The following is a 27,560-nucleotide window of genomic DNA, read 5'->3' as shown; positions in this document are numbered from 1 at the left end:
CAGGGAAGAGTAAACAAGCGCACATTGCTGTCAAGTATTTCATCAGCACTGAAATTGGACTTCATTAAAGCTAAGATGGGGCTTTAATTTTTACAATCTGATTCATGTTTAATGGCCAAAGTAAAATGAGATGAAAAAGAGAACAGAAGGAGAGGGAGAGGGAAAGATTCTGCTTTTGTGTCCAACAGATCTTTCTAGTTTGTGTTTCCTCATAAAGTCCCAGAGGGAGGGCACTGTTTCTTTCAAGTGTGGGGTAATTGCTAGAAGCTGCAGGAAGTTACTCTTATCTAGCAGAATACTTCCTCTTAAAAAGATGAATCCAATCTGAGAAGATACCCAAGTTCTTTTTTTTAATCCCCCCCTTCTTATTGAATTGTATTGGGGTGACACTGACAAAATTAAAATTATACAGGTGTCAGATGCACAATTCCACAACACATCATATGTACACTGTATTGTGTGTTCACTACTATAAGTCGTCTCTCTTCTATCACCATTTATCTCCCCTGTGAATGCAATTTAAATTGGAGTTTTATTTCACATTAACAGACTTTAATCCATTACTTTTTTAAAGTTAAAAATATACGTTTTAAACATTGCATGTGCACAATTGCTTTAAAAATTCCATTACCATTCCATGAAAATGAAGATTTTAATAAGCTAAACAGGTACTTAATTTTTTAAAAGTTTTTTAGATTTAAAATTCTATTTAAGGATGAAAATCTGGTATATTGGGTTTTCTTTGGAACACCTCTGAATCACCTAGGGTAGGTTATGCACTCCTGGGATACAGTCTCTTTCTTTTTCTCATTGACTCTTATTTTATTTATTTATTTATTTTAAAAGATATTTTTATTGATTTCAGAGAGGAAGGGAGAGGGTGAAGGGGAGAGAGAGAGAGAGAGAGAGAGAGAGAGAGACTGATTGATTTGTTGTTCCACTTATTTATGCATTCATTGATTGCTTCTTGTATGTGCCCTGACCGGGGATCGAATCCACAATCTTGGCATATCCAGAGGATGCTCTAACCAAGCTACCCAGTCAGGGCTGTAATTGTGTCCTTTAAAAAAAATCTTTATTGCTCAGAGTATTACAGTTGTCCCTCTTTTCCCTCTATTGCCCCCTCCACCTGGTTCCTGCCCCACCCCAGGCCACACAGTGCTGGAGCTCAGAGTAAGAGGGACTGTGTAGATTTGTGCACCAGCCCTTTACGAGGAACTACCTGGAACTCCAGCAGCCTCTGAGTCACTCAGACACATCGCTGCTGGTTTTCATAACCCGTAGTTACAGGGACTTCTCTTCCCAGCACTGCAGCCCTGTGCTGGGGGTCTGGTGTGGGGCTAGGACCCCTTGATTCTCATGAGAGGCCTCCACAGTGGAGATATCCCTCGTGATTAGAAAACAAAAACACAAGTGGTTGGACCAGTCTGCTCTGCACCTCCACCCCTCCTACCAGTCTTAATGTGCTTTCTTGTTTACTTCTCTAGTTATAAGACTTCTGTTCAGCCAGATTTCAGGTGGTTCTGAATAATGGTTGTTCTGTATTTTAGTTGTAATTTTGATGTGTTTGTAGGAGGTAGCGAGTACTGGCATTTACCTTTGCCGCCATCTTGGTTCTCCAATCCCAAGATCTTTTGTTTTCACGAAAAGCTATAGATGTGGAACCCAGCAGATTTGGTCATTATAAAGAGCTTGAACCTTTTCAGATGGGCAAGACCACTGAATCAGACAACCACATAGCTCAGTTTAAGAGTGAACAATCTTTTTTCCTTGAAATTTATATATAACAAGCCTTAAAGTACAATATCTCTCATCTCAGACAATGCTTAAACATGGTAGAGGTGCTCCTTTGTGGCTTCAAAGGAAATGTTAAGCTCCTAGGCATGGGGATTCTTGATCTTACTCTAATGGGGCAAACCTGTGGAGAACAGAGATGCACACACGACTTTGTAAAACCGAGGTCATACCTGGGCTTTTTCAGCTATTGTTTGCGTGGATGGAAGTTGTCCTGCTTGTCAACAAACTTTGAGTAGCGGGCTAGATCTTTTCCATTTGCCATCTCAGGTCTACTTCTGCTCTTTTCCAAGGAGGGTAACTTTTATGGATTGTCTCAATGGGCCCCCTTGTGCTTTGGCTTCTAGTTGTTTTTGCCCAATGTGAGGCACCTGTAAGAGCAGATTGGGCAGGAAGAAAAGACCAGGAACTTTTTTTCACCTCACCTCCCACCCAGCCCAGTAATTGTGGATTGGCTTCCTCTGCCGAAGGCTGCAACTCCTGTTAGTTGGTCTGTGCCTTGCCTTTTCAGTTAAAAAATAATTTTATTGATTGTTTTAGAGAGGAAGGGAATGGGAAGGAGAGAGAGAAACATCAATGTGAGAGTGAAACATCTATCGGCTGCCTCCTTCATGCCTTCTACCAGGGATTGTGCCCATAACCCAGGCATGTGCCCTGATGAGAAATCTAATGGGCAACCTTTCATTGCATGGGGCAATGTCCAGTGAACTGAGCCATGCTGGGCCAGGACGCCTTTTCAGGTTTGAGTGTGATAATACCTCTCTGCTGTGCTATCCTCAGAGTACTGGATTATCCATTGTTGGATTCCCTTAAATAGTCCTTTGTTAAACTCACCCCCAGTTGAGTGTTTCTCTTTCCTTCCAGGATCCTGAATGATACAAATAGGGAGAGCCCTCACATTCTCTTGAGTTTCTTTCCCTAGATTTATTTCCTGCTCTATAACCTGCTTCAATGGTTAGACACACACAAAAATAAAAGGTCAACCAATTTTCAGGGATCCTGGAAAGATGCTCTGCAAAAAATATCCTCTATCCCCACTTCTTTCGTAATTTATTAGGATATGATATCTTTTTTAAATTTTCTTAAACCTGGTACCTAATGTTTTCCTTGAAAAATTGATATTTTGCTAAGAGAGTATGGGCAATTGAGTTAGACCCTTCTTTATTTTCTAAGGATATGATATCTCTCATTCTTTTTTTTTAAAAAATATATTTTATTGATTTTTTACAGAGAGGAAGGGAGAGAGATAGAGAGTTAGAAACACCGATGAGAGAGAAACATCGATCAGCTGACTCCTGCACATCTCCTACTGGGGATGTGTCCGCAATCCAGGTACATGCCCTTGACCGGAATCGAACCTGGGACCTTTCAGTCCGCAGGCCGACGCTCTATCCACTGAGCCAAACCGGTTTCGGCTCTCATTCTATTTAGATATAAAGTTTTATTGAAAAGATGCCTGAAAAAGGCATCACATTTAGTAGTTTAAGAATAATTAAGAGAGTTAGAGTTAGGTTATAGATATTGAGAACACAAATATTGTCTCTGGTTTGAATGAGTTCATTGTGTAGGACAATAATTGACAATTCTTTCTTGAGAGTATGTTTTGCTAGAGGAATAAGAAGGCTCTGGGCTTTTGATGACAGACAAGCTTAGGGTAAGATGAACAGTGGAAGGGAGGCAGCTTATAGCTCCAAAGACAGATAAGCCAATTATTTTTCTTTTTCTCCCTCCTTTCATCTAGCATTTTTGGATTATTTTTCAAACTTGAAGGAACCTTTATCATAATTAATTCTAGATTCCTCCTTAACAGATTGAAAAATTAAAGGCTTCAGAAATTAAGTAGTTTACCCAAGACATATAACTGGACCCTTGACCTCTAGCTTTTCAAAAGGCCTTCATGAAATTTCATAGCACAACTATTGCATGATTGGACTGTGGTAGGAGTTGGAATTGCCTGTGAAGGAAGGATCAATAATTTCTCATGTTAAAGAGGGAACTGAGTTAGAAAGAAAGGCACACACGGGTTAGTCTCTGGGAGAGTCAGGGTAAAGAGAGGCTTGCATGTGATTTATTTATGATAAATGATGAGGAGAAAGACAAAGCACTCATGTTTAATATCGTGAACAATATGCACTACGTCTTTTTGGAATTGGAAAAACTTGAACACAGGACTATGAGAACTTACTTGGTAGTTTCTCCAGAGCAGTCTTGCTGGCATGGAAGTGACAGAACTGTTATTCCAGATCCTTGCCAGGTAGCCCAGCTGTGTAGATATATACAAATTGAATTTTGGTATCTGGCTCTATTTAACCACATAGATATGGTCCTCATCAATTAAATATCTTCATAGCAAGCTCTCATGTTCAGTTATTCTTTCACTTGTTTATCTAACCTCAGTATTCATATAATTGGGGAAGGCTTTGGAGATAAAGGTGAGAAGCCAACAGCCTTGAGATGGGACTCCAGTGAAAGTCAAAAGCATGCAAAAGGAGCATTCCTAGATTGAGGCAACCCTACAGTGGATGGACAGAAGTCTGAGAGACAGGCCAGATGAGATAATGGCTTGGATTAAGGCCACAATGTTAAGAGAAGGATGAGGCATGACTTCCAGGTGGTGTGTTTATTACTCTTAATTTTGTTTAGAGAAGCTTCCTGTCCAAGAGAGGTGAACTTTGGGCGAAGAAGCCCTATATTACAGTTAGTATCTTGCAGTGTTGAGATCACAACAATACAATTGATGGATTTATGCCACACATGTGTGTAGATATACATGTATCTATGTCATTGCTTTAGAGTTTTGCCAGATAATGACAAGATATAGCGTTCATATGAAATTGTTTCAGTTATAGAACTGATAGGGGCATGAAAACTGATATCTGAGCTTTCTCCCATGCTTTTGGAGGCTACTTTTGTCAAGACAAAGCAATGAAACCTCACTCTCTATACCCCAGCACCCCAGAAAATACATTGGGAAGGAGTTAGTATGGAGGATGACCTAGAGAAAGATCAGGTATCTGGGCATTGATTTGACTCAGATGTTTTTCGAGGGCATCCATTCTGCAACTTATCAAAGGTTTATGAATCAAGGTACCTACTAGCAGGCAGGACTTCTGGTATTTCTATGATATCTATAGAAAACTATTAATACTTTCAGGCTGTCAGCTAACCCAGCCCTTAGCCTACTCCCACAGGGACCCCATGGGAGACTGACATACACATCCTCCTCCAACCCTGGTCTCCCAAACTTGAGAGATTCTGCTCAAAGACCAACAACACATAACCATTTTGTGCATTCGCGTGTCTCCTTAAGTGGGTTCTTAATTTCCATAGTCCTTGAATTGTGACAAGCTTTCAAAGGAAGAGATCCCCAAACCAATTGCTTCAGCACACTGACATTTTAAAGGAGTGCTTAGTTGCAGCCATTAGTTCCCTAGCAGGGAACTGGCAGGCAGCCATCTCACCCAGCCCCACATTCACAGCAAGTGTAGGTTGTCAGGGTGGAGACTGAGGAAACATTCTTCTCTGTAGTGGCTGGGATTGCTCTGTGCATTGTAAAGCCTAATAGAACCTGTGAAATGGATGATGAGTGGGTCTGAAATACTTGTCTTTAAAATGTCTTGAGAAACAGATGCTAATGAAGGCATTTACTTCTCTGAGTCATTTCACAGTCATTGCCATAATTTTCTTCTCTGCCATTACCATTTCATGGCTGTTCTAAGTTCCCATCTTTGGTCAAGTGATTCCATGGTTTCCTGCTACTTGCTGAAAACATAATTCTGGAGGCAGTGTTCCTTTCCCCTGACTAGATGTATCCTTTCCATTGAGCTGGATTTTTCTAACTCAGTGGTTCTCAATCTTCTGGCTCTTTAAATACAGTTCCTCATGTTGTGACCCAACCATAAAATTATTTTCGCTGCTACTTCATAACTGTAATGTTGCTACTGTTATGAATCGTAATGTAAATATCTGATATGCAGGATGGTCTTAGGCGACCCCTGTGAAAGGGTCGTTTGACCACTAAAGGGGTCGAGGCCCACAGGTTGAGAACCGCTGTTTTAACTTTTCTTTGTGCCCATTTGTCACCCCATCTCTGTTGACTCTGCCTTCTAAATTAATCCCTCTGTCCATGTGACAGTCTCTCATTGCTAACTCCTCTCCCTCATCTGTTTGAATTTCTTAGTGTCAGTCATTGCTTAGGGAACATAGGAAATGGAAATGGCTTCTTATATCTATGTCATTCCCTCTGAATACAAGGTTATTCTACCAAGGGGGCCTTTTGAGAAGCGGCTTTGGCCTATTTAATACACACAGTATTCACAGACATGTATAAAGTTTGTCCCCAATATTTAATCTTTGAAATTACTCTTTGCATTCAATTCTAGCCATTGACCTGGAGATTTGTTGGACCATTTAAAATGAGGACAGCTCATCCTTGGAATGTGGTCTTTCAAATGCTCAGAGTTGCTATTCCTGTTCAGTTGATTCAGTTTCTTACATTGAATTCTCAGCAGGAGCTGAAGTTGCCTTCCCAAACCTTCTTATGACTCATTGCATCCTCGGGGAAGTCACCACTGTGACATTCCCAAAGAGTGGGGCCCTGGAAAATGCAAAGTCACACAGCAGCCATTCCCCGCACCCTACCCTTCCACGTTACCAGATCTATTTTTTGGTTGTTGTTGAAAAGTCCCACTGCAACATGGAGCCCAACTCTTGTTCTCATCTTCTGCAAAGGAGGATGAGGAATGGGGAGATATGGGTTATAGTTTCCACATTGCCGCAGAGCAACTGGGCGAGCTTGAGCAAGTGGCTTCTCTATCCCTCAGTATCCTCATCTATGAAGTGAAGTGTTTGGATGAGCAATAAAATTCTATACAATTTGGAATCATTCCCCTCCTAAGTTTCTGTGTAGAATTTATTTTCCTAGTTATAACAGTATTTCAACTTTGGTCCTCATTTTATTATTGGGCACTCTTTTTCTTATTATCTTAATTTTCTTACTTTTTTTGATGTGATATCTTCCCTTTTAAACTTTTAAAACATTTCTATTTTTTATCTAAAATGTATTAATTTCATTTTGAATACAATAACATTCAAATTATTTTTAGTGTTGGTGAAAATTTTTCAAATTTTCTTCTGTTTTATTAGGAAATTTTTATTGCAGTGTAACATACATGTAGAAATATACACAACTAATTATCATAGAGCTCAATGAATTGGCACCAAGGTTACCCCATATAATCAGAACCTAGATCAAGAAACAATTTAACAAGCTTCTCAGAAACTTCCTTTATTCCTTATTCAATTCACTCAACCTTCTGTCCTACGTGGGTAACCACTATGCAGATTTCTAACACTATGTATTTGTGTCACCTGTATTAAAACTTTAAATAAATAGAATCAAACCATATGTACTGTTTGTGATCTGGCTTCTTTCATTCAATTATGGGATTCATGTATTTTGTGTAGAGAGAAGTGTAATTTGTTTATTCTCATTGCTGTACATCAGTTTAACTATTCAAATGATTTCCTTAGACTAGCATAGGAATTTCAGCCCTGTGTTCTTATACTAGGGGCCCAGTGCACGAATTCATGCACCTTGAAAGGAACTGTGGGCCGTGAGGCTGCAGTAGGCACAGGGGTGGGTCTCGGCACATCCTCTGCACCCGCACCCATCCACGGCCCCCAGTCCGTCTGCTGGCAGCCCCGCTTCTGCCACCGCTCCCAAACGCTGATTGTGCTGGCCCCACTCGCACCTGCTAATGGTGTGGAGCAATTGGGGCCAGTGCCAGCAGCGGGTGCAAGTGGCTGCTGCTGCCCCAATTGCCCCTCAGGAATAGGGGGAGGTAGAGAAGCCCTGAGAGGCCATTAGAGCTGGCAGCTGCCGCTCATACCCACTGACGGCGCCAAGTGATTGGGGCTGGCGCCGGGCGCTGGCAGTGGGTGCGAGTGGGGCCAGCACCAGCAGCAGATGCTAGTGCCAGGTGGGACTGTGGCATGCGGGAGCAAAGAATTTTCAGTAACTACCAGAGGCTCGCCCCGATGACAGCGACTGGTGCCCTGCCTTGGTCTGGCATCCCCACTCACCTGCTCCACCATCCCACTGTGACCAACGCCCACCATGTTCTGCACATGCCCCGTGGTGGTCAGCGCACATCATAGCAACCGGTTGTTCTGCCATTTGGTCTATTTGCATATTAGCCTTTTATTATATAGGGTAAATGCTGATAATCTGTCTCTATGGAGAAAGAGTATATATGCTAGAATTTATAACATTGGAGTGGTATCAGATTTTCTTTTTTCCACCTGTGCCCATGGCAACCATTGAAAATGTTGGAGAACTTGGTGCTTAAAAGGGACTAACAGACTGTTTTCTGATTATTTCAAAGGATCCCAGAATCTCTTCATAAATTAAGGCAAAGTAGAATCCAACAACCATTATTCCATTTCACTGAACAAGAACCTAATAACATATAAGCTCCTGTGCATATTATGTTGTCAATGTTGTTTAGAAAATAGACAGATTTGGAAGCACATAATCAACAGATAGCAATCAATAAATCAAGTAGCTCCTGGAGCTCCAGGGCTGGGACAGGAATACAATGAGAAGGAAATAATTGGTTCCTCTGGGAGTCAAAGGGCCAATAAGCAAAGAACCAGCTTAGGCTCAATGCATAACTCAAGGCATTCTGAATTCCCATCTGAAGTTGTCTACCATTGGCCTTTGAAAGAAAAGATAGTTGGTTAATACTTTTAGGGAAAGAGGTTTCAATATGATAAATACTTCCTATTTGTTAATATTATATATCCTAGTGAGAGATTAGATGCTATTTGGAGATGGTCAATAAAAATACTCATTTGGCGCCCTAGCTGGTTTGGCTCGGCGGATAGAGCGTTGGTCTGTGGACTGAAGGGTCCCAGGTTTGATTCTGGTCAAGGGCATGTACCTTGGTTGTGGGCACATCCCCAGAAGGAGGTGTACAGGAGGCAGCTGATCGATGTTTCTCTCTCATCAATGTTTCTAACTTTCTATCCCTCTCCCTTCCTCTCTGTAAAAAATCAATAAAATATACTAAAAATACTCATTTTTGGAATTACTCATGTGAAAAGAAAAATTTGAAATCCCTAAGTAGAGATATAATTATACCAATTTCTACCAATCCCTATTGTTAAACAAAAATGTTACCTTCCATGGCTGAAAATATATTTTAAAGAAAGATTTATTGAGCCCCAAATGCTAGTCAACCACTATGTTGTACACGTGAAACTAATACAAAATAATATTAAAAGTAAACTAGAATTGAAAAATAAAAAATAAATAAATTAAAGAAAAAATAAATGCTAGCCAAAAAGAAGTGGTTTGGGGCATGAAGTCTAAACCACTAATAGCATGGCTATGTAGAGAAGACATACATGTTCATCGTTCCAGAGTTTGCAACCATTTTTATTTATTATTAAAAAATATTTTATTATTAAAAAATATTTTGTTAAGCTGATGATATATTTTTATCCATTGATTTTTAGAGAGAGAGTAGAAGGGAGGGAGGGAGAGAGAGAAGGAAAGAGAAGGTGAGAGAGAGACACATTGATTGTCTTCTGCATGTGCCCTGATCGATCAGGGCTGGGACCGAAGCTGCAACCCAGTACGTGCCCTTGACCGAGAATCAATCCCAAGACCTTTTGGGGCCCAGGCCAGTGCTCTAACCATCTAGCATACTGGCCATGGCTACAAGCCTTTTGAAACATATAGTGGTGGTGGTGGGGGGAGTAAGATGTAAGCCATTTGAAAGAATTTACATATCAATAGACAAAGGTATGGGAGAAGCTGTAGCAGGGCCAGCTCTGGGATAGGCGCAGAGTCTCTAAAGAGAAATGTCCGGCCTGTGGATTGGATGTGGCAGCAGTCCAGAAATCTCTATTGTAAATAAGAAGTGGAGACTCCTGGAGATCAAGGATGTCTGGCTAGGATAATTGCAGAAATAGCTACCTGAAAATTAACCTGAATTTCCAACAGACACACAAGGAATGTGAGCAGTCTTTTTTGTTGGCTGGCCCTCAGCCATTAACAGGCTGAGTTCTGTTTCTTTATCTCACTCTCTGGCCACTGTAATTTAATTTAGAACATCTCGGAATTTTTTTTTGACAAAGTGAGACCCTAGAATTTTTTTAGTACTTTTTTACCTTTAATACTTTTGTACTTTTGGACAATTAGTTGTTACATTTTTCCTTTAGGATTTTCATCTCTCTCCAAAGTGAATCAACAAGACAGATGCCTTCCCTTTAGATAAAAGAGCCTGGATATTTTCTTCTTCTTTCTTGGTTATGGTAAAAAAAGTTTTCTTTTTGCTCATTTCATTCTACCCATCAGGATTTCGGATGGAGACAGCATACTTATCCGATGTGGAATAAGTGGATAACCAGAATCCTTTTAAAATGTCATATGCTTAAAAGAAATGTCAGCAGTTCCATGTCCTTCAGGGTTCATCTGTCTAGCACTTGAGGCAGTCATTTAATGAATCAGTGGAGGCTAATGTGCGTTGGCGCTGTCTATGTCATAGATAAGTTAATGCTGCAGGCTTAGAGGGGATTTCAACAAGCTGATCTTAATTTCTTTTAACAAGTGAATGCTGGAAACATGACTATGGCGTTGGTATTCTACAGTGGGACACTACCTGGAGCTGTGACAAAGGATATAAAGAGAATGATTGATTTACTGGGTAAGTACAAAAGTGGGACAGAGAAGGCAATACTAGGATTTTGAAAGTCAGTGTTTGGTTCAGTTTAAGGACTAAGTTTCAATCAAATCCTGTGCTTGTGATTATTACAAATAGTCACCTATTTCCCCCCTTTTCTATTTCTTAACATGCATTTATTCTTTCATTTTATTTATAATTTTTGAGATTTTTTTGGTAATAGGCATTTTCTACTACTATACTTATTACTGTTACTATTACTAACAAATGCATATTGAATACTTAGCACATGTCAGGTACTGCTATTTTTTAATCTTTATCATTGAAAGTATTATAGATGTCCCCCTTTTGCCCCAATTGACCCCCCTCAGGTCTTCACCACACTATATTCTGTGTCCATGGATTATGCATATAACTTCTTTGGTTATCTCTTCCCACCCACCTCTGCCTTCCCTCTGAGATTTGTCGCTCTGTTCGATGCTTCTATGTCTCTGGATCTATTTTGTTCATCAGTTAGTTTTGTTCATTAGATTCCACATATGAGTGAGATCATGTGATACTTGTCTTTCTCTGACTGGCTTATTTCGCTTAGCATTATACTCTCCAGGTCCCTCCATGCTGTCTCAAAGGGTAAGAGATCCTTATATTTATAGCTGCATAGTATTCCATGGTGTAAAACTTTTTTTTTTTTAATATATTCCATTGATTTTTTACAGAGAGGAAGGGAGAGAAATAGAGAGTTAGAAACATCGATGAGAGAGAAACATCGATCAGCTGCCTCCTGCACACCCCCCACTAGGGATGTGCCCGCAACTAAGGTACATGCCCTTGACCGGAATCGAACCTGGGACCCTTCAGTCCGCAGGCCAACGCTCTATCCACTGAGCCAAACCGGTCAGGGGGTGTAAAACTTTTTTATCCACTCATCTACTGATGGGCACTTGGGGCTGTTTCCAGATCTTAGCTGTTGGAAATTGTGTTGCTATGAACATAGGGATGCATTTATTCTTTCTGATTGGTGTTTTGGGTTTCTTAGGATATATTCCTAGAAGTGGGATCACTGGGTCAAATGCCAGTTCCATATTAATTTTTTGAGGAAACTCCATACTATTTCCCACAGTGGCTGCACCAGTCTGCATTCCCACCAGCAGTGTACTAGGGTTCCCTTTTCTCCACATCCTCCCAGCACTTGTCATTTGTTGATGGCAGCCATTCTCACAAGTGTGAGGTGGTACCTCATTGTCATTTTAATTCGCATGTCTCTAATGATCAGTGACTGTTGAGTATTTTTTCATATGTCTCTTGGCCTTCTATATGTCCACTCTGGCCCATGGGCCAAAACCAGCAGTCACCTGTTTTTGTTCAGCATGTAAGCAAATAATATTTGTTATATTTCAAATAGTTGAGAAAAATTGGGAAGGAATATGTCATGATGTGAAAATTTTATGAAAATAAAATTTTGTCTATGAATGAGAGAGAGAGAGAGAGAGAGAGAGAGAGAGAGAGAGAGAGAGAGAGAGAAGAGGTTGGAAAGATTGTTGAAAGTAGTGTTTGAATTCCAGCCTAAGGTATATAGACATTATTCAGGTAAATAAGAGTGGTTATGAAGGAACATCTAGCAAGATATCAGAGTAAATATTGAGGAGAATAGTAATACTCAGATGTGATTCATTTACTCTTAGGAACTCAGGTATGAAAGAGACTTTAATGTTCAAAATACTCATTTAATGTTAGAATTGTGACTCTCCTTTCATTTTTCCTGAATTCTATAAGTTCTCCAATTAGTCGATGGTTTTTAAAATATTTCAGTATATGAATATGTATGCATTTTCTTTGCATATAGGTATTTTGTTTAGGCTAGATGATGAAAACTAGTTTGAGAACTAATTTTACACTAATTGTAAGCAATGAGGTACAACTGTCTTGCCAACATTGGTGCCATCTTTCTGACTGCAGATGATTCTAGATTACAAAACAGACTCATATTTTAAAAAGAATGGAATTTGTTTCTCTTCTGAAAAACTCAATACAAGAAAATCAACTATCAAAATAAATCATTGGATTATTATCATTTAAAAATAATTTCTTTAGCTGTGCAGAAGCTTTTTAGTTTGATGTAGTCCCATTCATTTGTTTTTATTTCCCTTGCCTTTGGTATCAAGTTCACAAAAACCTCTCTGAGACCAAAGTTAATAAATTTAGTGCCTATATTTTATTAGTTTCAGGTATTCACAAGTATTTTTTTTTTTTAGTTTTGTTTTTTTTTTAACATTTTATTGATTTCAGAGAGGAAGGGAGAGGGAGAGAGATAGAAACGTCAATGATGAGAATCATTGATCTGCTGCCTCCTGTACGCCCCACCCTGGGGATCAAAGCTTCATGTGCCCTGACTGGGACCCAAACCCTGACCTCTTGGTTCATGAGTCGATGCTCAACCAGGAATCAAACTTTGACCTTCTGGTTCATAAATTGACGCTCAACCACTGAACAATGTACAGGATCAGATTTTTTCATATCTATAGTATCAACAAGATTTACATATGTTTAGCATAACTTGCTTCTTCCTGAACCAAGTATATAAATATGCTTTAGAACAATTTTTAGCTGGATTTTTAAAAAAGTGGTTTGGGTTAATTCTTGGCTAATCAAAATGTTATATGGTATATTGAAAAGGTGAAGTAATTTGTAGTTAGAAGATCTATTTATCATTTCCTGGTTGTGTAATCTTTGATAAGTAACTGAGTCAGTCTCTCTAAGCCTTCGTTTTGTCATTTGTGAAATTGGGATAATAGTTACATCTGGCTTGCTTTCCTGAGTAGTTCTGAGGATCAAATAAAGAACATATGAACTCTTTAAAAATGTACAAAGTCTAGTTATTATTAACCAGGAATGTAAATTATGTGGTAGATCTCATTCCAGAAACATTTTATTTAACTGGTGTTTGATTCCACTCATCTTCTTGTCTCTGCTTTCTGGTAAAATTTTCCCATGTCATCATATCTCTGAACAAACCTAACCCTTAGATTTGGAATCGTATATAATTTCTTATTCACACAAAATTTATATTTCCATATGCTGTATTCTACTCTGCTCCTACATATCTTATGGTTGTAGTCAGAGAGTTAGTTCTTTCATGCTGTATCTAAATTTATATGAGTATGTGAGGAAAAGATAGTTATAAAAGAAAATGAGAGAGGGAAAACCTCTACATGGATAAGAAAATAGAAACAGTAGATGCATGCTACACTAAGCATTTTTTTTTTTTCTGGAAGGTAATATATGCTTGTATATGTCAGGCACTAGATTAGTTACAAGTAAGGTGTTAGATTTAGCTTGAGTGGATTTCTAAATTTTCTTCTATTTAGATCTTGGGGCTTGAGAAGATGCTATCATCTTAAAGGCTACATTAGAGTTTATTTGTTTAAGCTAGTAATTGAGATTGTCCAAGGTCTGTGAGTTGTTAAAACACCATGCTGGTAAGGCCAATGATAGAATTAAAATTCTCTGAGGCTTTATTTTATACTAGAGGCCCAGTGCACAAAATTCATGCACTGGAGGGGGTGGGGGCGCATCCCTCAGCCGAACCTGCACCCTCTTGCAGTCCAGGACCCCTCGCTCCTTACCGCTCAGCTCACTGCTCCTTAGCCCGGCATCTGGCTGAGTGGTGCTCCCCCTGTGGGAGCACACTGACCACCAGAGGACAGCTCTTGCATTAAGCGTCTGCCCCCTGGTGGTCAGTGCTCATCATAGCAACCGGTCGTTCTGCTGTAATGGTCACTTAGGCTTTTATTATATAGATATCATCACAGACTTTGGTCATTCTTGGGAAGCTGGCTTGAAAGTTAGTTTCATTGCTAGGAAGAGAAGCTAAAATATGGCAAAAAGGGGAAAAATGTATGTAGCCTACTTGAGGCTGTATTATAACCTAACTAGGATGGTTCAAGACTCTTATTTTTGTATGTAAAGGACAGTTAAAATAGAACAAGAAGAAATCTTCAAGAAAGCCAGTGTAGTAGCTTGAGCCTGGGAGAGGAAACTGACAAGAAAACACGTCAGTTGTCTCAAATAAGTTTTGGCCCATAGGCAAAGCTGAAAGGTGTAGAGGAAGAAACCCAGAAAGAATTGTACTGTAGACCTAGAACATTCTCATTTTTCAAATAAGGGGATTAAGAAAAGTTAAATGATTTACCAGCACCTGGTGCCATTGGTGATACCTTTCCAATTTTAGTTGATAACTTTTCTATAGAAGGTTAGAATTGGTTTCCTTTGTTATTCTCACTCATGGTTTGCATTAATGTAGTCTATCTCCATTTTGGTGTCTCCAGGATAACTTCTTAAAATCCAAGGCAACTATAGTTTATTTCTTTCCCATGTGTTTATTGGAGGCCTTCTTTATGCTAGGTCCTGTGCTAGCCACAAGTGGCATAACAGCGGACATAACATTGTAATACAAAATAGTGCAGTGATGACCAATCATCACAGACAGACCATTTTTCACTGAGAGTTTATTCAATTTGTGTAAACTCAATGGAAACAAATTTTGGGAATACAAGATGACCCAATCATCTGCAATGTACCATTTCTCCAATTCAAATCATCCAAAGAGAAAAAGCATATTCTGCTCAGTGATGGAGAAGGTCCATTGTTTCCCTTTTTAATTCTTACTGAGGTTTCCTAAGAGGGCAAAAGAGATATTCAATTTTATGAATTTATGTGCTTGAGGTTTAGATGCAAAATGAATTCATTTTCTGTAACACTTCCCTAGATATTTGGTTGGTTCAAGCTTAGGTTTCAAGTAGATTTATCTAAGAACCTAAAAACATAATGAAACTGTCCTATTCATGGCCATGCCACCTGACTTCCTGGCAAAGGTAGAACAAAATGATACAAACATTTTCCACCCCCAAAGACAATGAACAGAAGTAGAATCTGATCTCCACAAGTGTGTATTATAATTTCTACTGAAACCTATTTTCCCCTATAGTCACCACCACCCATTCTTTCAGAGATAATCATAGCAAGACTACTTTTTTTGCAAAATAAGTCTAGTCTCAATAACCTTAGCCTGGTTATTGACATAAGTGAAGCAAGAATAGTGATTGATCACATAGGCTAGTTTTCATAAAGAATCTCACATTGAACTTTTAAAAGCCACTCAAGGCCAGGAAGCTAAGCCGAGGATTCACCATCAGAGTTTTCCTGAAATACACACAGATTTGGGTAAATTCCTCTCTTTTCAGGATCCCCCAAATATCCTGAGGTTCCTCTGCCTGTCAGGAAGTGAACTTCCTTACTTCTCTGGATAGGCTGTTGGGAACCCTGTCAGTCCAGCACCACATGGTTTTTCTGAGGGGCTTAATTGGCTCCATAAAGTAAACTTTAGTTCTGTAAAGCTGCCTGGTCATATCTGAGTCTATGCATATACTAGTAATTCTCAAATATGAAATTCCAGTCAAAGCCTTGATAATTTAACCAATGTTTCCAATGATGTTCTGTTACCATTCTTATTGAATTTATGCAAATAGTCATAAGTATGTATTTTGCCAGGTGGGACTTGTAAAGCATATAATTGCCTAGCTACTATGCTGTACACCTGAAACTAATACAAAATAATATTGAATTTAAAAAGTAATTGAAACATTTAAAAAATAATATTGCCATGAAAATAAGAGTACTTATTAACAGTTTCCAAATCCTGACAGGATCAGGTAGGGAGAAAAAGTAATTGCTTTATCTTTGTTCACAGAATTATAATTTACCATGTTGCTATAAGTCATAGATAGCTCAAGAGAAAAGACTGCCTCAAATCCAGAAAAACAAAATATTAACCAACATGCTTTAAAGAAAAAGGCACAAAATTTTTATAATTATACTTATCAGTTCATTCAGTCACATGTCATTAATACTTGTCAGAATCCTTTCCATGAATGTCTCTGAAGATGAAGCACTTTTGCAAAAGCATCAGAGTAAAATAATAACTATCTGGAAGGACATAAGGCTTTCCTATGGCCTGGTTAAAGATCCAATGAGAGATCATGATTGACAGGAAATTTGGTTATTTCTGTGACATAATTTTTTGTGGTTATAATAAAATTTGCTACTTTTGTCTTTGACCTTCCTAGTAGATTTTATTTTCTTATTTTTCAGTTACAGTTGACATACAATATTTTATTAGTTTTAGGTGTACAGCACAGTGATTAGACATTTATATACCTTATGAAGTGATCATCCCAATAAGTCTAGTACACATATGACATATACATAGTTATTACAGTATTAGTGACTGTATATCCTATTCTGTACTTTACAGCCCCATGACTATTTTATCTGGACATTTATACTTCTTAATCCATTTCACCTTTTTCACCTTTCCCACCAACCCTGCTCCTATCTGGTGACTGTCTATTTGTTCTCTATATCTATGTTTGTTCATTTATTTTGTTCTTTAGATTCCACATATAAGTGAAAACATATGGTATTGGTCTTTCTCTCTCTGACATTTCACTTAGCATAATGCCCTTTAGGCCCATTCATGCTGTCACAAATGACAAGATTACATTCTTTTTTATGGCTGAGTCATTTTCCATTTATATATTTACCACATCTTTTTTATCCATTCACCTATCAATGGACACTCGTTGCTGCAACATTCCAGATCAAGTCTGGTTGCTGCTTATGCCAGACTTCGGACCACCTAATGGGAGCTACAGTGCAAGTTGAGAGCAGTCAACATTTGTGCTTGAGGCCACTCAGCAAGAGCCACAAGGCATTCTGAGGCTCGCTGCTACTTGTTTAGGGTTTGTGGAACTTGATGAGATTTTACAAAGGTCCACAGCATAAGCCCAGGCAGGCCACTGTGTGGAGGAGACACTGGAAGGGGCTCAGGCAGTGCTAGCAAGTCAGTGTCTCAATCACCAGGGCTAGGTGAATGGTGTTCGCCAGGTTAATGAAAAGCGCATATTTGGCACCTACCAGAGCTGACCAGCTGGGTGGAGGAGGGCTCAACAAAGGAACAATGGTACCTGCCAGCACTTCAAGCTATACCTAAGGAATTAGTTCACGAAAATATTTTCTCCTTGTAATCTGATTTTGGAAAGAAAGGGAGAAGGTGATTTTTACCTTCCTCCCTTGACTGGGTTACATAGAGAGAAATTCAGGAGAGCTGATTTAGGTAAGAAATCTTACCCTTCACCAGCTTCTGCCAGTTTTCAAGGATCCCATTTGCAGGAGATGAAGGGAACATGGTGTCTCAGTAAGTCACCAAACTGTGGGGGAGAAAACATAATTTTCCCTCTACTGTTCTAGGTTCCTGACTGGGCCTCCCATGTAATAAAAATATTAAGAGAATAAAAAAGAACTTTCTTGACATGTATACCTCCTGTATTCATGGGAGAGATGCAGGAAAACTGAGTAACTCTGCATTTTTACATACAACTATAAAAGCACATTTCCTTATTCTTTGCATATAAATTTAATGGCTGCACAATCCTTCGTCTTGTAGGTGTACCATAATTTAAGATATTCCTTTTATTATTGGATATATATGGTGTGGTTTAAAATTGTTTTTAGTGAAACTGTATAAATATCTTTTTTCACAAGTAATTTTTGGTCAGCAAAAGACAGATGATAGTTTGAGGACACATGAATGTTAAATAAATTTCTAGTGGCTATAATCATACTGCTACCCATTGCACCATCTCCATTCAACTGATTAGTGTTAACTTACTGAATTGATATTGAGGAATAGAAAAAAAGAAATAAAATTGAGTCACTATAGTCAAGCTGCTAAATTACTAAAATCAAGTAGGTTAAGTTATGAGGAAATAATTCTTTTCTAGATTTAACTAGCCTGGTAACTAAAACTTTTTAAAAATTTTTCCCTTTATTGATTAAGATATTACAAATATGACCTTATCCCCCCAATGTCCCCTCATCCCCCCAATCCTGCCCTTACCCTCACCCCCTGTTATCCACATCCATCGCTTATGCTTATATTCATGCATACAAGTCCTTTGGTTGATCTCTCCCCCTCACCCCCTAGCCCTGCAGCAAATCCTTGGATATACACCAAACCTCCAGATAGACTAAGGAAAGAATGTTAGAGTATCCAGACCACCAGTGATTTAGAACAACACCATCTCAGACCAATCCAGAGGTTAAGAATACAGAACTGATTCTTCTCAAGGAGGTACTTTTTACTCTAAGAAACCTCAGCTTTTCTCTACTTTGAACACTGTAGGTATTGCCTAATTGTTTTATAGTTTGCGAACCCTAAGACCCTTGAATAAATTTGTATTACCTTTTTTTTCTAGCCAAAGCCTCCTGAATCATTTATGCTTAGTTGTCAATATATAAGACATACATAAAGCTACAACCAAGTTATAATAAAACTAGAATATTAGATCAAATATTTATTGAGTTTTCATTTGTCTTCTGGGTAATTTTACAGCTTTGTCTCCTATCTTTGAAGGTCATTTTGGCTCAAAGGCAAAGAACTGCCAACATTGGTGAATGCCTAGCAATGTCTTTATTCATGACGCTGCTTCCTGACTGACATCCTTTGCTTTCTCATTTTCATGTGTAAGATGTTATTTTTTAAGATGACATTAAAAAAATAATTCTAAAAGCTGCCTGCTCAGTTTGACAGACTGGAAATTTGTGGTTATCATGGGGCCCTAAAAATAGAATCAAGTGTCATATTTTCTACTTGAATTATTGTTTTTACTACGTCTAAGCTTAGTTATGAATTTTTATGAGGATGATCAAAAGCTGAGGTGCTCAGTAAGGACCTAAAAACAGCTTCTTAAGTATTTGCAGCTCTGGTAAGCTCAATTTCATTTTCTCTGATTGACCAATTTGACATAAAATAAATGAGATTTGTCTTGGAGACATTGCTCTTCTTTACATATGTCTTTCTTTTCCCTGTAGCCATATAGCTCTTTGAAAACCATCTGGGAAAGGAACTTAAAACAGAAGAACTTCCACTGAGCTTTTAATTGAAACCTTTAACATGGTTTTAATCCAATTCATTGTTAACATAATTAGATTTTGGGAGAAAACCCCTGTCTTTCCAGTTAAAATACACTCATGTCCAAAAATCCAAAAAAAAAAAAAATTAATCTCAGAGTCCATGGAAAAAAACCGACAACAATACACTTAGCCAATTTGATGACCTCATGGTTAAGTAGGCAAGAGACCACCTTCAGAATTTGTTGGGGTGAACAAAAGTGAGGGGGGAATAAAAAATAACAGGGAAGATAAAATTTGTCAGTCAAGTTTATTTATTATAAATATAATACTATATGCTTATATTTAAGAATACTGTAGGATGCTTATATTTAAGAATACTGTAGGCATTTTTGTTGTACTACATAACTATAAAAAAAATCCTGCTATAAAGCACTTAGACATGTTGAAAAGGGGGGAGGCAATATCTTTACAAAATGGATAGTTGAGTTTGTAACAAATGAGAGGAAATCCTCAAGAGGAAAAAATCCAAAAGAAAACTGAAAATAAGAATTTAAGTACCTGAACTGAGTTTGAAGGTGCCTGGATGAAGATGAGATGGATGCTGGTCTTAGTAACCTAGAAAATTAGGTTTTAGTGCCTTCTTGGGGATAGGAGACAAGGAGGTAGGCTTTTATGTCATCGCAGTTGAGTAAAATACACATACATAAAGTTGGGACTCTCAAAGGACTACATCCTAAGTTAAAGGGTGGGGAAAAGGGAGACACAAAATAAGCTTGCTTTCCTGGCCTGGGTAGGAAAATATCTCCCATGGTATCTTGTAAATTTTATGGGCATCACCAAATTCTCCTTCATAGTGGTTGTTCTATATTGCGTTTACACCACCAATATATCAGAATTAGTTTTAAATTTCATGTTACTCCACTAATAAAGGAGCCACTAAACTATAAAATCCTTCTACAGTTACAGCAACTGAGAGGATATGGAGGTAGCTATGAAAAAAAGGACCCCGATTTGTGATTATAGTCAAGATTCAGAGACCTAAATATACAGTTCTGCAGCACCTCCTTAAATGGGCTTATTAATTTCATGGAATGGAAGATTTAAAATTTTTCAGATGGAAACATTACCCAGATTGAGTTACATATTCAATACCTATTAAAATTCCAACTGCCATATTTTTTTTTTCAGAAATTGGGAAGCTGATCCTAAAATTTATGGTGAAATATAAGAGACCTAGATAAGCTAAAAAAGAATCTTCAAAGAAAGTAATATTGGAAGACTCCCAATTTCAAATCTTACTACAAACCTAAGACAAAGACAATACAGTTCTGTCAAAAGGATAGACATAAATAAATACAACCCAAAAATAAAACCATACATCTAGGGTCAATTTTTTTTAAACGTCACCTAAGGATATGCTTTTCATTGGTTTTCGAGAGAGGAAGGGGGGCAGAGAGAGAGAGAAACATTGATCAGTTGCCTCCCATATGTGCCTCAAGCGGGGATTGAACCTGCCACATTTTGGTGTATGGAGTGATGCTCCAACCAACTGAGCCACATTGGCCAGGGCAGAGGGTTGACTTTTGACAAGGGCAACAACACCATTCAGTGGGGGGAAAGAATAGTCTTTTCAGCAAATGGTGATGGAATAACTGGATGTCTACAGGCAAAATAATGAAGTTAGATAACCTACTTCATACCATATAAAAATTAACTCAGCTAGATCACAGATTTAAATATAAGAACTAAAACTTCAAAAATATTTATAAGAAAACACAATTTTCATGACCTTAGATTAGGCAACCATTTCTTAGATATGACATCCAAACTCAAGAAGAAAAATAGTCAATTTTAACTTCATTGATATTAAAAGCTTTTGTTCTTCAAAGGAGATGATCAAGAAAGTGAAAAGGCATCAAAAACAATAAAATACTTAGGAATAAATTTAACCAACGAGGTAAAAGATCTATATTCTGAAGTAAGACATGGATTTAAAAATGTAAAAGATATCTTCTCTTGATGGATAAAAATTAGTATTGTTAAAATGTGTATACTATTCAAAGCATCTATAGATTCAATGTAAGTCTTACCAAAATTCCAATGGCATATTTTACAGAAATAGAAAAAAATACTAAGATTTGTATGGAATCACAAAAGATCCTGAATGGCCAAAGTAATCCTGAGAAAGAACAAAGCTGGAGGCATCACACATTTCAAACTATATTACTCATCTGTAGTAATCAAAACAGAATGGTATTAGCATAAAAAAGACACATAGATCCAAGGAACAGAATTGAGAGCACAGAAATCTATGCTTACATGGTCAACTAATATTTGACAAGGGAGCCAAGAACTGGATATGCACATACAAAATAATGAAACTGGACTTCTGTCTTAGACCACTCACAAAAATGAACTCAAAATGGATTAAATAAGGTGTGAAACCACAAAAATAGGGAAAAAAGCTCCTTGATATTTGTCTTGACAATCACGTATTAGATATAACACATAAAGCACAAGCAACAAAATAAAGAAGTAGGCCTACATCAAACTAAAAAGCTTCTGCACATTAAAAGAAAGAATTACAATGAGAAGTCAACCTATGGAATGGGAGAAAATAATTTGCAAACCTTCTGTCTGATAAAGGGTGAATATTAAAAATATATATAAAAAAACATACAACTCAGCAGATAAACTAAATAATCCAGTTAAAATGGGCAAAGGACCTGAATAGACATTTTTTTTTTTTTTTTGCAAAGAAGACAGTCAAATGCTCAATAATACATGAAAAGTTGTTTAACATCTCTAATCATCAGGGAAATGCAAATCAGAACCACAATAAGCTCTGAGGTCACATCCTTTAGAATGGCTATTATAAAAAAGGGGAAAACAAATGCTGGTGAGGATGTGGAGAGGAGGGAGCCCTCGTGCACTGTTGGTGGGATTGTAAATTGGTACAGCCACTATGGAACTGTAAGATGGTTACTCAAAAAAATAAAAATAGAATTATCATATTATCCAGCAATTCTACTTCTGGGTGTATATCCAAAGGCAGCAAAATCACTATGATGAAGAGATATCTGCACTCCCATGCTCATTGTAGCATTATTTACAGTAGCCAAGGTATGGAAACAATCTAAGTGTCCATCAACAGATGAGTGGATAAAGAAAATGGATGAAAATAGTCAAAGAGTACAAACTTCCAGTTATAACATAAATGAGTTCTGATATATAATGTACAGTATGATGACTATACTTAACAATACTGTGCTTTAGACTTAAGAGTTGCTAAGAGTAAATTTAAAAAGTTTTTTTGTCACAAAAATGGGAACTATGTGAGGTGACAGATGTGTTAACTGACTTTATTGTGGTGCTCATTTTGAAATGTATACATGTATCAAATCATCACATTGTACACCTTACACTTACACAATGTTATATGTCAAATATATCTCCATAAAACTGGAAGAAAAGAAAGCAAAAGACAACCCATAGAGTGAGAGAAAATATTTGCAAGAAATTTGTCGGCTAAGGGTCCAGGATTAAGAATATATAAAAACTCTTATAAATCAACAATAAAAAGTTAAATAACCCAATTAAAAAATAACAGAGGACTCAAATAGACCTTTTCACCCCCTAAATGACATACTGATGGCAAATAAGTACATAAAAAGATGCTCAACATCATTAGTCATTAGGGAAACACAAATCCCAACTACAATGGGATGCCACTTCACAACCATGAGGATTGCTATAATAATAACGAAAAAACACCAGACCATACCTGTGTTGGTGAGGATTTGGAGAAATTTGAACTCTCATACATTGTTGGTGGGACTGGGGGCCGCGGAACCAGCCATGCATGTCTGGACACTTGACCTACAAAATAGCAAAATAATAAACTTGTGTTGTTAATCCACTACATTTGATATGGTTGTAATAGAAAATGACCCAGAAATCGCACTTCTAGGAATATATCCCAAGACACCAAAAACACCAATCAGAAAGGATATATGCACCCCTATGTTCATAGTAGCACAATTTACAATAGCTAAGATTTGGAAACAGCCTAAGTGCCCATCAGCAGATGAGTGGATTAAAAAGCGGTGGTACATCTACACAATGGAATACTATGTTGCTATAAAAAAGAAGGAGCTTTTACCATTTGCAACAGCATGGATGGAACTGGAGAGCATTATGCTAAGCGAAATAAGCCAGTTGGAGAAAGATAAATATCACATGATCTCACTCATATGTGAAATATGATCAACATAATTTGAGGAACAAGAATAGATCCAGAGACAAATGGCAGGGGAGGGGACAGGGTTAGAGAGCAACCAAAGGACTTGTAAGCATGCATATTAGCATAACCAGTGGACACAGACACTGGGGCAGCGGGGGCTTGCCTGGGGTGGGAATGACTAGGGGGGGAAGGTCAAGCGGGGGAAAAGGAGACATATGTAAAACTTTAGGGAAAAATTATTTACACACATAGTTTATAAATAAAGTAAAAGTTATAGAAAAAAAGGAAAATTAACAATATGATTATCAAGGCTAGGTTATAGGCCAAAGGGCACTACAATTTCCACCTGGCATGCTCTCTCTCTCTCTAGACTTGTACCTTTGGAACATGGAGAAACCATGAAAGACGCAGGGCTAACCAGAAGACGCCATGCTGAAGAGAGCACACGGAGATAGAGAAGTCCCAAGTGTTCTGTTCCTAAGCTGTTTAAGTCTTCCAGTTTAGGTGCCAGACATCTCAGAGGATGCTTTTGATATGGATTTAGGTCTCATCAGATGGAGAGACTCCTAGTAAGAATCCCCTAGCTTAGCCTAATCACCCTCCATAAGTATGAGATAATGATAATGATAAGAATGACTATTGTTTTATGAAATTAAATTTGTAATGATTCATTACACAGCCATAAGATTTCCAAATACTTCCTCCCCCCCACCCCACCCCACATAGAGAGATTAAAAGCTTTTTCTGTATGAAGCTGAAGGAGCTGCATCATAAAGAAGCATATAGAAAATCATAGAGAGGGGACTGATATGAGCCTTTATTTTTCATTTTTCTGGTAAGGCTGAAAGCAAAACAGCAAGTGCCTGTGGTTCACTTTTCATCTAGGAAAAGGATTGGCAAACTTTTACTTAAAGGCCAAGATAATAAATATAATAAATATTATAGGCTTCTCAGGCTAAGAAGCAAAAGCAAGGCTGCAACATAGTAACTTATATAACCACATAACATATAGCCATTTATTTTTATTAGCTAAATATCTGGACTAAACTTCATATTTTGTTGAAAACAATCATGCCTCTTTGCTTCCTAATATCCTGCTGCAGGCAGGCTGCTCTTCAATGCAGGCTGCTTCTCTAAGCTCTGAAATGTGCAAGGATTTTATTATCTAGACAAGGATGGGGTGGGTTGTGATTTTAGCCATTCTGTGTGAGGCCAGCTTCTCTTTGCAGGGGTTTTTCACTTGAAAGTTTCCAGATACCTTGTCTCAAACTGAGCAGGAAAATGCTAAATTAAATTTGAGACGAAATGGTCGATTTTTCCAGAGCTTTCACAATTCTTTTGCACATGATGTCATATCAAGTGTGGCGGAAAGAAAACTAGGTTTCAAGTCACAAGATTTGAATATGAGCTACTTTCTAGTTGCCAGTACCAAGAGCATGACAGTTAACATCTTTGAGCTTCAGTTTCTGTACAGCATAATATCCGCCTGCTCACTTAATAAGAGTGCTCAAAGTTTAAATGAGAAAAAATATATAAAGGTGAATTGCCGCTAGAAAGTGCATGACACATGCTTATTGTTATTGATGTGCCTATCACAAAGCATTTGGTCTCATTCTGACTCCCTCTTCCTTTTCCCCTCTTTCCTTCCCTCCCTCTTGTGTTTTGAAATCTTCACTATTTTTTGTTCTGTGCGGGTCTATTCTGCTATTGGCTTAACTGATAAATTCATTTTGGTGGCCTCTCATTCAGTATTCTATATTTTTATCTAATGTCTCCCAGTAGTGATTTTCTGGAAATAACATGCAAAATACGATGACCTCCAGTAGTGAGGAATGTGGATATGTGGCATGTGATTGTGGAAGGTATCTTATCTTAGAAGGACCTTTTGGAGTGTATATTAGCTTTTTTTCCATACACTTATTAGTTCTCAAATAATTAGATGTAACTGCTAATCATTGCTTAGTGCTGTAGATTTAATAGTGAATGAAACAGACAAGGTCACTCCTGCATAGATCTTACATGTTAATGGAGAATGGATTATTTTCTCAATGCTGCTGTATGAAATAACCACAAACTTATTATCTCTCAGTTTCAGAGGTCAGATGTCTAAAATGGCTTCACAGGGCTGCGTTCCTTCTGGAGGCTCCAGGTAAGAATCTGTTTCCTTGCCCTTTCTAGAAGCTTCCTACATGCTATGGCTCATGTCCCTTTCTGTCTATCTTCATAGCCAGGAATTGTTCATTTTCAAATCTCTTTCTCTCTGTCTCGCTGCTTCTGTTATCCATTATCACATAACCTTCTGTCTGACTCTGAGCCTTCTGCCTGCTTCTTATAGGGATCTTTGTGATTACTGTGGGTTATCTAGGTGGACCCATAATCTCCCCAACTCAAGATTATTAATCACATCTGGAAAGTACCTTTTTTCATATAAAGTAACATTTACAAGTTCTGGGAATTAGTATGTGTACATCTTTCTAAGGGGTCAACATTCAGTCTACCACAAGAGAAAGTAAACAGGGTTACAAATACATAGATGATTTTAAAGTGTGATTTGTGCTATGAAGGCAATTACTGGGGTAATAAGATAGAGCTGCACTGTGTGGTAGCCACAGCCACACATGACTACTGAGTTCTTTAAATGTGGCTACTATAATTGAGAAGCTCCAATTTAAATTTTACTTAATTTTAAATGAATATTATTTCATGTATTTTTATAAGTATTTTTTCCTTTTTATTGAATTTATTGGGGTTACACTGATTAGCAAAATTATATAGGTTTCAGGTGCACAATTCCACACCACATCATCTATACACTGTATTGTGTGTTCACCACCCCAAGTCCATCACCATTTATCCCCCTTTACCCTCCTCCACCTCCCTTACTCCCCTCCCCCCAGCAATCACCACACTGTTGTCCATGTGACTTTTCTCTTTCTTTTCTTTTTTGTTCAATCCCTCTACCTCCCCCTCCAGCCCCCCCCCCCCAACAGCTGTCGGCCCACTCTCTATCTATGAGTCTGTCACTATTTTGCTTGTTAGTTCATTTTTGTCCATTAGATTCCACATATGTGTGAAATCATATGCTAGTTGTCTTTCTCTGACAGGCTTATTTCAATTAGCATAAATTCAGATGCCTAGTGGCTACCGTATCAGACAGCACAGCTCTTGGCTTTTTAGAAGACACCGAAGAAAATGTTCCCTCTCTCTTTAACTTAGATGAATTGTATGAAGATCCATGAAAGCAGTCAATCGCCATTGACCTTAAAAGATGGAATGAGGCTGGTCAGGTGAGCAACTAGATATTTTTCCCTAAATAAGCAAAAGAGAATCACTCCCTATTACCATTTGGCAGGTAATGACAAGCACCGATCATAATATAGTTGGCCCTTAATATCCACAGATGTGGAACCCGTAGATATGGAGGTCTAAAGGATTTGAGCACCAGGTATCTACAGGCAGTCCTGGAAACCAACACCAAGGGATGATTGTTGTTCATTTCCTTCTTTATCCACATACTTGCCCTGGCTTTGTGGTGAGCTGAGTGTATTTATTCACGTCTTGGATTTGGGCTTAGCCATGTGACTAGTTTTAGTCAATGAAGTGCGACATAAGCACAGGCTTTACTAGTTAATGTGATTGCATGGCTTATTTTAGCCTCTTGCTTTCTTGTGATGACCATGAGAGCAATCTACTCTGGGTAGCCACTGGTCCAAGGAGAGAGTGGAGACATGTGGAAAGAGAACTCAATGCAATTTAGAGACTAAAATCTTGAACCTGGAGTCCATCCTAGCCCAGTTGAAGGTATAGCCAATCTGCAGGTTTGTTTTAAGACACAGAATTTTAGATCAATTTGTTACTAACCA

The 27,560-nt window shown here is 38.1% G+C and overlaps 1 long non-coding RNA gene across 1 annotated transcript; it reads left to right on the top strand.

Moving 5' to 3' along the window:
• Nucleotides 1-10,064: 10,064 nt before the first annotated feature.
• Nucleotides 10,065-25,846, top strand: LOC118653948. Its single transcript, XR_004966931.1, has 3 exons — nucleotides 10,065-10,116; nucleotides 10,413-10,508; nucleotides 25,787-25,846. It is a non-coding gene; the product is annotated as an uncharacterized LOC118653948 (long non-coding RNA).
• Nucleotides 25,847-27,560: the final 1,714 nt, after the last annotated feature.

The sequence above is a fragment of the Myotis myotis genome, unplaced genomic scaffold, assembly GCF_014108235.1.
Source record: "Myotis myotis isolate mMyoMyo1 unplaced genomic scaffold, mMyoMyo1.p scaffold_m19_p_4, whole genome shotgun sequence".
In the NCBI taxonomy this organism is placed as follows: Eukaryota; Metazoa; Chordata; class Mammalia; order Chiroptera; family Vespertilionidae; genus Myotis; species Myotis myotis.
The sequence above is the reverse complement of the archived record's forward strand: the minus strand, read 5'-3'. Positions and strand labels throughout refer to the sequence as shown.